The sequence below is a fragment of the Balaenoptera borealis genome, assembly GCF_965194805.1.
Source record: "Balaenoptera borealis genome assembly, chromosome: 20".
Lineage (NCBI taxonomy): Eukaryota > Metazoa > Chordata > Mammalia > Artiodactyla > Balaenopteridae > Balaenoptera > Balaenoptera borealis.
The window spans coordinates 39,766,956-39,776,928 of record NC_138879.1 but is presented as its reverse complement, the minus strand read 5'-3'; positions in this window follow the sequence as shown (position 1 = coordinate 39,776,928).

Below are 9,973 nucleotides of genomic sequence, written 5' to 3'. Positions count from 1 at the left end.
CTTGGGCAGGTATGGGCAGTTTCTAAGGACTGTGGGAAGCTGTGTTGTCTGAGACTCAGAAGTAGCTATAGATACGGCCATCTTCTGCCTGCCCCGAGACCGCCAACGCACCATCATAAACCACACGTGCCACCTGAGTTTCAAAACACCAGGTCCACAGCCTGTGCCTCCAAGGCAGAACTGTAGGGTCTCCGGAGCCCAGGCTGAACGCATGGATTCGTGAAAGGCTTATTTGCTGTGTCACTCTGAGGGTCTTTTTTTAAATGTAGGTTTGTCCATCTATAACATGAGTAGATGCAAAGCGGACTTTTTTCAGCACAATCTTGCCCTGTAAACAACTTCCCTGAGGCTCTGCAGTGAGTCAGACACCTAAGAGTCCCGACTCCACGCCCAACCCTTTGCTCACCAGCCCCAGCTACTCACCGTTGTAAATCATTGGCATCAGAACTGCTGAACACTCAAACGAGTAATCATAGTTTTAGGGGGAAGGATTGGTGAGAGAAGTAAAAACAGCGCTTTGGGTTTATATCCCACCCCCCCACCCCCCCCACCCCCACCCCCCCGCATCTTCAACCACAAGCTTTGGGGATTTTTCATGCTCTTTCTGGTCTCCAACCGGATTCCGAGTCATCCCGTGGGTGCAGGAATATCTAAAAGTTCTGTCTGCTTCCCAGACAAAAATATAACATCAAAGCCATTTTAGTGATAATCCTAAGGGAGCTGAAAAGGCCTAGAATGGAGAGATTTGTTTATTTTTCCCTTCATAAAGAAAGAATCAAAGCTTTAAAATTAAGCAAAATTAATCTTTCTGCAAGAGAACAACGCAGAATCTGATTCAGGATAACACATTAGAAGTTCAAATCTTGCCTGGGAAAGGCATCTTCCCAGCACCAAATTGCTCCACCATCAATTCATCTAGTGACTTATTTTTGACATGCCAATACCAAAATAGCAAAATCTCTAATAGAAACGATTGTATGACGCTTTCTTTTCTGTTTCTCCCCGCCCCCCCCCCCCCAGTCTTCCTTCAGTCAATTCAATGACTCAGCAGCACAAATAGATACATCTCTCTTCAGATTCAAGCTTATTTGTTACACAGAAGGCAGGTTTCCAGAACAGCACTTGTTAGTGACAAGGAACTGGGCATTTTCACGCATTCTAGAACTAAGCCTACCATGAAGAGTCAAATCCTCATCAGTGAAGAGGAGGGAGGAGGACTAAAATAGAGTTTGTATTGAGTGTGATGTATGTGTGAAGATCTAGAGATTAAGGAAAGTAGGAAGAAGTGCTAAACTCAGTAAGATCATATAGTGACTGTACATATATGCCTGTGGGTAGGGAGGTGCTTTATGCCTTTACAGAATGTGGAAGTGTGGGCTTATAGATATCTCTCCAAAAAAAAAAAAAAAAAAGGAAATGCAATTTGAAGGTGTTATCTTCTAAACCAGCACTGTCTGATAGAACTTTGGGGGCTGGAAATGATCCATACGTGCACTTCCCAATACAGTAGCCACTAGTCTCACGTGACTTTTGAGCTCTTGAAATGTGGTTTGTGTGACGGAGGAACTGAATTTTAAATCGTAATTAATTTTAATCAATTTAAATGTAAATAGCCACATGAGGCTAGTGGCTACCTTACTGGGCAGCACATTACTAGACTGTAAATAGGTACCTTTAAAGGTGTCGGCTACTTTAGATGTAGAAACGTCTTAGAGACCGTCTGTTACAAAAGTCTGACTTGTCTATGCCCAGAGAAGGTGTGGGTGCTCCTGACTACCTCTAAATAAGCCGTGCTTTAGAGCAGTGCAGCTTCTGTGCAGAATAAGAGCTGATCTGATTAGACACAGTAAATAGAGGGTGGAAACTTCTACTCTGCTTAACTTCTGATGTCTGCCTTTCCAAAAATATTCTCCTTAATTGCTTGGGCAATGACTTCTCCTGAGACTAATCAGACCTTGATGAGCCCCTCAAAGAATAGCTGCATCTTCCATTTGCATCATTTCTTCTGCTTAACAAATTGGCAACAGATTTGATATATCTGTTAGAATTGGGAGACAGCTGTGATCAGGGCTCCCGGGTCTACAGAAGTTAGATTTCAGGGTGCCATCACGTCCCATGGCTCTGGAACGCCTGCTTGCTAATGCCTGTAATTCCAGAGTGTATGCCATTAGTAGCTACAAAAATGCAAATCCCCCAGAGAAGTAAATCTTTAAGCTATCTTAAACTTTCACACGTTTGAGAGGGACAGTGGACACCAGGTATCTGGGAGAAAACTCTACAAATGTGGAAAAGATAAAAGAAGTAGGGGGATAGAAGTCCAAAAACATATTTCATCTACTATACAAACTTGCCTAATGTTTGCACTATTTTATAAGACGTAAGATAACACCTTATATAGCTATCATAAGGATTAACTAGATATTAACTGTAAAATATTTTAAACTTTTATTTGTAGAGTTTTATTTTATTTTATTTATTTACTTATTTACTTTTTGGCTGCATTGGATCTCTGTTGCTGCTTGAGGGCTTTCTCTAGTTGTGGCGAGCGGGGGCGACTCTTCATTGTGGTGTGCCGGCTTCTCATTGCGGTGGCTTCTCTTTGTTGTGGAGCACGGGCTCTAGGTGCACAGGCTTCAGTAGTTGTGGCTCGCAGGCTCTAGAGCACAGGCTCAGTAGTTGTGGCACACGGGCTTAGTTGCTCTGTGGCATGTGGGATCTCCTCGGACCAGGGCTCAAACCCATGTCCCCTGCATTGACAGGCGGATTCTTAACCACTGTGCCACCAGGGAAGTCCTATTTGTAGAGTTTTAATAGTTCTCATGTAATTTATTTTTCCATTAATAAAAAAAGTCACATTACAAAACAAAACAGAAGAAAGCATCACCCCTAATTTTACTACTTAACGAAACAAAAATTAGCATCTTTTTCTGTTTTTATTTTTCTATGCATGATTTTTTTTAGTTTTCTTTACACAATTACAATCCTAGTGTGTCTACAGTTTTGTAACCTGAGTTCAAGCTTCTTGAGCTAGGCTTATATAAGGGAATATTACAACATATCTAGGATGACTAGGTCATTTAATATCTGTCTGAAATTTTCTGCCTTTAATTCAACCCTGGGGCTGTGGCAATGATGCACAGTGATGAAGATTCCAATATAAACAACAACATCCATGAAAAATGCACCTGTGCCTATCTTAACATTTGCTCTGTGTCCTTCAGAACTTAGTGTCCCTCTGTGAGACTTTATCATGGTGTGACTTTACCATTTACCATGGAAAATCAAGGGCTTGTTCATACCTGGCTGGAGTTAAATGAAAATATCGAAGGCTCAATGGGAAGGGAAGGGAAGGGAAGGGAGGTGTCAGGTGTAATATATACCTTATCCCATTTATCTTCATCAAACCCAGTCAGGTAGGTTTTATCAACCACAGTTCAGATATGAGGGGTTAAAAAACTTGCCCAAGGCTGTATCATTATTAAGTAGCAGAACAAGGATTAGCACTTAGGTCTTTCCAGTACACCAGGCAGGTAAACAAGAAAGCATATACACCCTTTATTTAAAAAGGAAAAGAGAGGGGTTTAAATTTTTTTTTTAACTAGAATATATTCACGTATTTCTTGAGGAAAAACATGTTTTAAAAGAAACCTTTAAAGAAAGGGGAAATGAAAAATTAAAATATTTCCCCCCAAGAGTTAAGTAACCTCTGGTAATAAACAATAATGAAATGGTAAGAGACGTAACTTTAAGGACTTGCCTAGGTAATTAATGCCATTTTGCATAATCTCCTACAACACCAAAGAGAAAAACCTGGTCCCACTAAAAGGGAGTAAATATCCATATCAGCCCAAGAGCGTGAAGACCGGCCCTGTAGTTATAAATTGTTATAATATTCTTATGTCAAGCCTCTGACTATGCAAATGAAAGAATGGAAGGTGAGGAGTAGGGCTCGTAGCAGAGGTTCCCAGATTGGTTAGGAGGCAACATCTAACCTACAGTGTTGTTCATCTGCTCTCTGCTTTGCCAAATAGTAGCAAATCTGTGTTACAGGAAGTTGTAAGCCTCAAATAAGTCTTCACCCACCCAAAATGTACACATTGTTGCCAACATATCCCCTGCCGCGTGTCTCCAGAGCCCTGGAAAATGTCTGGCTACATCCTGGATGCTAATCAGGGGTACCTCCTCTCAACAGAGGGCCTCTAAGCTCCCAGCCCCTACATCCGCCCCCTCTTGCCGCATCTGCTGGAAATCCATGGCTTGCCTTCCCCCGCCCCCAGTTTCCATGGAGATGAAACAGTTTACTGTTTTCCCCCAACTCTAAGCCACGGTTATTTTTAACTGTAAAACTCTGAGCCAGGTCACAGCTGGGATCTGGAAGATGCAATGACGTCTATAGCCACCCTTCTCCCCCAACCAACGCCTTCTTTTCTGCAGTTGCTGGGGGCGGAGGCACTCCTGGGAGATTTTGCTCTCAAAAGCGTTTTGCTTTGCATCATTGAAGTTAAACCTGTGCTCACTTAGATCTGACAGGTGTCTTGAATCTGAAACTATGCACACCCCAAACAAGGCAAAGATCTTCTTGTTGGGGCAGGAGCAGCCAGGTAAGGTTGACATTGCTGTCACCTCCCTGTGGCTAGAGCTTAGATAAGTGCCCTTTGGTAAAAAATATATATCAAGGTGTCATCCTCTAGGCAAAAAATAAGGGCTCTGGCTCCTGCCCCCAGTAGAGTGGCTTTTTCTGCTGCAGCTTGACTTTACTTAAAAAGAGGCTCCAGACAAGATACTGTGTGGGAAAACTGTTCCACCTCTCCAAAGCAAAGCAAATTCCCATGGGGTAAGGGCTGGGACACTGCTGCCCTCTCTTCCTTTAGTGAAAGTTCCTATCAGTCCCCCCCATCTCTGAGGCCCCTGGTACTTGGGAGCTCGTGTCTTCATGGCACTTTGGAACTTTTCACCCTTTTTCAATAATTTTGGCGGAAAAGCTATTAAATTACCCTGAAAATTGCCTTTTTCTTCTTAGACAACATCCTAAGATTGGAAACCGAAGTAAAAAAACATCAGACACTTAGCCTCAACTCAAAGTCAGTTTTCTGATAGGGTATATTGTATGGGAACATTAAAATTAAGCTCCACAGTGCAGGTCCCATTATTGTTTTTATTTCTTAAAATAATATATATTTTATGTCATGATAATGGGGAGGGTAGGGACGGGGGATCCAAATCGTTAGCTATCTATCGTTTAATGGGAGAAAAGAGGTTAGGTCACTGCCAACAATTCAGATAAAGGAAGTGTACTTGGCAGAGAGCTCTCTGGGGAGGAGAGGTGCTGTGGAAGTGTCATGAGTTGGCACTTGGCCGTCAGTTCACTGAAGTGTGATTTCAGCGTTTTTGCTTTGATTAATAAAGTGTTGGTTTCTTAAAACAATTGTGAGGTCTTTTCCTTTCCACACTTCCTAAGATGCTACTCCTGTTCCATGTAACTCTGGACCAAGGCAAGATTATTAGCAAGCTACCTGGAAGCTTTCTGCCACATAAGACCTCTGGGGAGACCAGAGAAAGCTGAAAAAAAAACTGTGGCTTGGTTAAGAACATGAGATTAATTCAACCAAATGATTAGTTTGGTGCCATAGAAATCCATCCCCTGTGCTCCAAAGTAGAAAATAAGTGCATCAGACTTAATTCTCCAGCCCTGAAAGACACAAAACAAATCTGGGCTGGCAAAGGTTAACTACGGCTTTCAAAGTCAAGGGGAGGTATGGTGATATTCAGGGCTGCAGCTATCAAATCAAATTTTTTGTAGCTTTCAATTTGGGGTTTTAAACCTTTTAATGGTCCCTTTCTGCATTCTTCTCTCAATTTCCTTATTCTTACCCTTAACTGGGAAGGGGGCCCAGCACACAACACATACCAAGCAAGTAACTCCTGGTGACAAAGGAATTTTAATGTCAGATGCAAGACATTCCTCCTTCCTTTAAATACCTATGTCTCTTGACTTGTAAGCCTGGTCAGTCAAATCAAAGGGCAGTTAATCTCAGTGCATCTCTACTGGTAGAAGCCAAGGCAGCAGGCAAACAATGAACAGAAAAAGAACTCCCTCCCATTAGATAAACTGGTTTTCCAAGCTTCTCAGAAATGATTCACCTGTCCCCACCCCCCAGCCCTCAAAAGCAGCATACAAATGAACACTCAGTGCCAACGCGTATTTTGTGGATACTTAGGTTCCAAACTATTCCCTAGTTAAGTGCTATTCACTATTGTTCTCTCTCCCAAAGCAAGTATTTGTCAGCACGACCATTACTGTTCTAAGCAGGTTGCTCTGACTCTCCTTGCACCCTGAGATTCTGCTCAATATCACTTACACTTCACTAAGAGGGCTGGTTATTGTGCCTGATTGAAGGGAAATTCTTTATCTTAGCTGGACTACCTCTTCTACACAGGGCCACAGACATAGCAGTGTCCCATTGTACCAGAGGTGGTTCTTTCTGACAGATCGGAGAGAGGTTACCCACATTTGGCTAAACACATTGGAAAGGAAAGCAAAGCTTCCAGATCAGTACCTCTGGAATAGAAATTAAAACAAATAAAAAGCCAGGTACATGTAAGTTGTGGAAAAGCTTTTTGTGTTAACAACAGCAGTGTATATCTAGACGGTATCTATAAAGACATCCTTAAAAATGAATGGGCAAGTCATCAAAAAATCTACAAACAATAAATGCTGGAGAGGGTGTGGAGAAAAGGGAACCCTCTTGCACTGTCAGTGGGAATGTAAATTGATACAGCCACTACGGAGAACAGTATGGAGGTTCCTTAAAAAACTAAAAATAGAACTACCATACGACCCAGCAATCCCACTACTGGGCATATACCCTGAGAAAACCATAATTCAAAAAGAGTCATGTACCACAATGTTCACTGCAGCTCTCCTTACAATAGCCAGGACGTGGAAGCAACCTAAGTGTCCATCGACAGATGAATGGATAAAGAAGATGTGGCACATATATACAATGGAATATTACTCAGCCATAAGAAGAAAACGAAATTGAGTTATTTGTAGTGAGGTGGATGGACCTAGAGTCTGTCATACAGAGTGAACTAAGTCAGAAAGAGAAAAACAAATACCGTATGCTAACACATATATATGGAATCTAAAAAAAAAAAAAAAGGTTCTGAAGAACCTAGGGGCAGGACAGGAATAAAGACCCAGACGTAGAGAATGGACTTGAGGACACGGGGAGGGGGAAGGGTAAGCTGGGATGAAGTGAGAGAATGGCATGGACATATATACACTACCAAATGTAAAATAGATAGCTAGTGGGAAGCAGCCGCATAGCACAGGGAGATCAGCTCGGTGCTTTGTGACCACCTAGAGGGGTGGGATAGGGAGGGTGGGAGGGACACGCACGAGGGAGAAGTTATGGGGATATACGTATATGTATAGCTGATTCTCTTTGTTATAAAGCAGAAACTAACACACCATTGTAAAGCAATTATACTCCAATAAAGATGTTAAAAAAAAAAAAGAATGGGCGACATTCCAGAATGCTGTTTAGAACACAGTACTGCTCTCCTGGCTGGAGACCCGTCGAAGTGTTTTGGAGTAAATATGAATGAGTTAGTTTTTCCAAGCTTCTCTTTGTAGTTTGGGCCTCTGACTCATCACACTGGAAATTTTAGTTCTTATCACATACCTACATATTTCCTAAAGCTGGAATGACTTCCCAACTAGAACTTTGTTATTGATGAATGTCATTGGTCTTCTCCCCTTTCCTGCTAACTACAAGCTGAGGATCTCAATACTCAAAACTGGGAAACTTGTTATCACTCAGCAGCGACTGGTTAATTAACTAAGCTCAGATTTAAAAAGGGGGGTTGGGGTGGGGGGAGTTGTAAACAATAAAAGGATGAAAACTGGAACCCAAGAAGAGAGAAATCATAAATAGTTGGTCTCAATAGAGACAGTTGAGGTCTCTGAGCACAAGAAAGGATCATTATAAATTTATTTATTTATTTGTTTATGGCTGCATTGGGTCTTCATTGCTGCGCGTGGGCTTTTCTCTAGTTGTGGTGAGCAGGGGCTACTTTGTTGTGGTGCGCTGGCTTCTCACTGCAGTGGCTTCTCTTGTTGCAGAGCACGGGTTCTAGGCGTGCGGGCTTCAGTAGTTGTGGCTCGTGGGTCTAGGGCTCAGCCTCAGTAGTTGTGGCGCACGGGCTTAGCTGCTCCGCAGCACGTGGGATCTTCCTGGACCACGGCTCGAACCTGTGTCCCCTGCATCAGTAGGCAGATTCTTAACCACTGCACCACCAGGGTAGCCCAAGAAAGGGTCATTACACGGAAAGAAATTTGTTCTCTATTTCCCACCAGGACAGAGGAGAACGATATGCATAAAATTCCAGCAGAAATCTTTAATGTTAAATTGTAATAAAGTTCCTAACAGTTAAAGGTCTTTATTCATTGTTCATTGTTGCTGAGTTTCAGAGTAAACTCTCTTTCTTCTGAGATGATCTGCACCAAGGACCTAAATTCGTGTAGTTGGTTTATGGCTAATCCCATCTAGCAGAAAAGGGGAAGGATGGAATATTCTTTGGCAAGTCCTTGCTAGCTCTGGATTTTTAGTAACAAGAAGGGCCTTCCTTTGGTGACAAGAAGATGGAAGGAAATAATGTACTAAGCTAGTGACCGACATCAAACGTCAGCAAGTGCTTTTCTAATGACTCAAGAGTACTCCTCACCCAAAATTATGGCTTGATCTTTGAGAAACCCACTAGGATTCTAGGTCTTAAATTTTGCAAAGTTGGGCTTACCAAAACCATAATAATCCTACTTTCTAAAATCCAGTCATTTGAAGTTACAGCCTTATTTTTCTGTCACTCTTTTCAACAATGCCACTTTCTTCATCCAATCTACTGATTCGCCAGTTTTTCAGACTTCAACTGGTTCCAGGGTTTCTATCAGACTGTCCTGCCATCCTCCCAGCCCTGAGTACCGCAGCTGCTCCTTGTGTCCTAGCCAGCTAAATCTCTTGGCACTGTTTTCCTCACTCATCACCCTCCACCTACTACGTCTGGAGCAGTCTCCCACTTCCATCTGCCATTTTATTTCTCTCATCTCCATCTTATCATTGCCTCAAAAGCGCACCTCTCCCAGGAAGCCTTCCTTAATCAAGATCAAGGACTCTTCAGACTACAGCAGACATCACCTGACATAGATGTCTAATGCACTTTTAGAACAGGACTTACCTTCCAAGGATAAGAGGCAACCCCTTTATAAGCAACTCAGGGTGATGCTGGTGGTAGAATACGTTTTCTAAGAGACAGGACTACATCAAGAAAACCACAAGCCGCCCTTTTGAAACACTGAAGTCCTTTATTCTATTTCCCTCAGATCCTAAGAGTTTCCTTTTCATTTGTTACCCCTATTAGCAAACTGCATGCATATTTACAGCAGTCAAGAACTTTGAGCAGATACTTCCAACAAAGCATATAATATTTGAATCAGATATTTTGAATGTTGAAAGAATTAAAGAATCAGTCAGCTACTGGAGGTAATTTGTGCAGATTCTGAAGTATTTCTATACAACTTTGCTTCTAACAGAAAAGGGAAAACCCTGACTCTGAGTTTGGCTTTTTACTGTGCAGAAAGATTTGAGGACCAAGTTTCAGATGTGGTGGGGTCACTCACCCTCATATCTAGTGAGTTCCATATATGAAAAGGCTTTCCTTTTGTTTTACAAGTAGCTCTTATTGTAGGCTAGCCTTTCACCATTAAGAAATTAGGGTTCAGGTCTTAATCTAAGCAACACTGAGGTTAATTGCATCACCTCCATCCTCAGGGGTCTGGTATCCAGGGAAGCCAAGGGTGAGAATAGGGTGAGCCCAGGACACACATGTTAGCAGAGACAGTGCAGCGTGATGAGGCATGCACCCAACCCCCTAAGCGTGCTTTAGTGACCAGAATATTTGACACACCCACAAA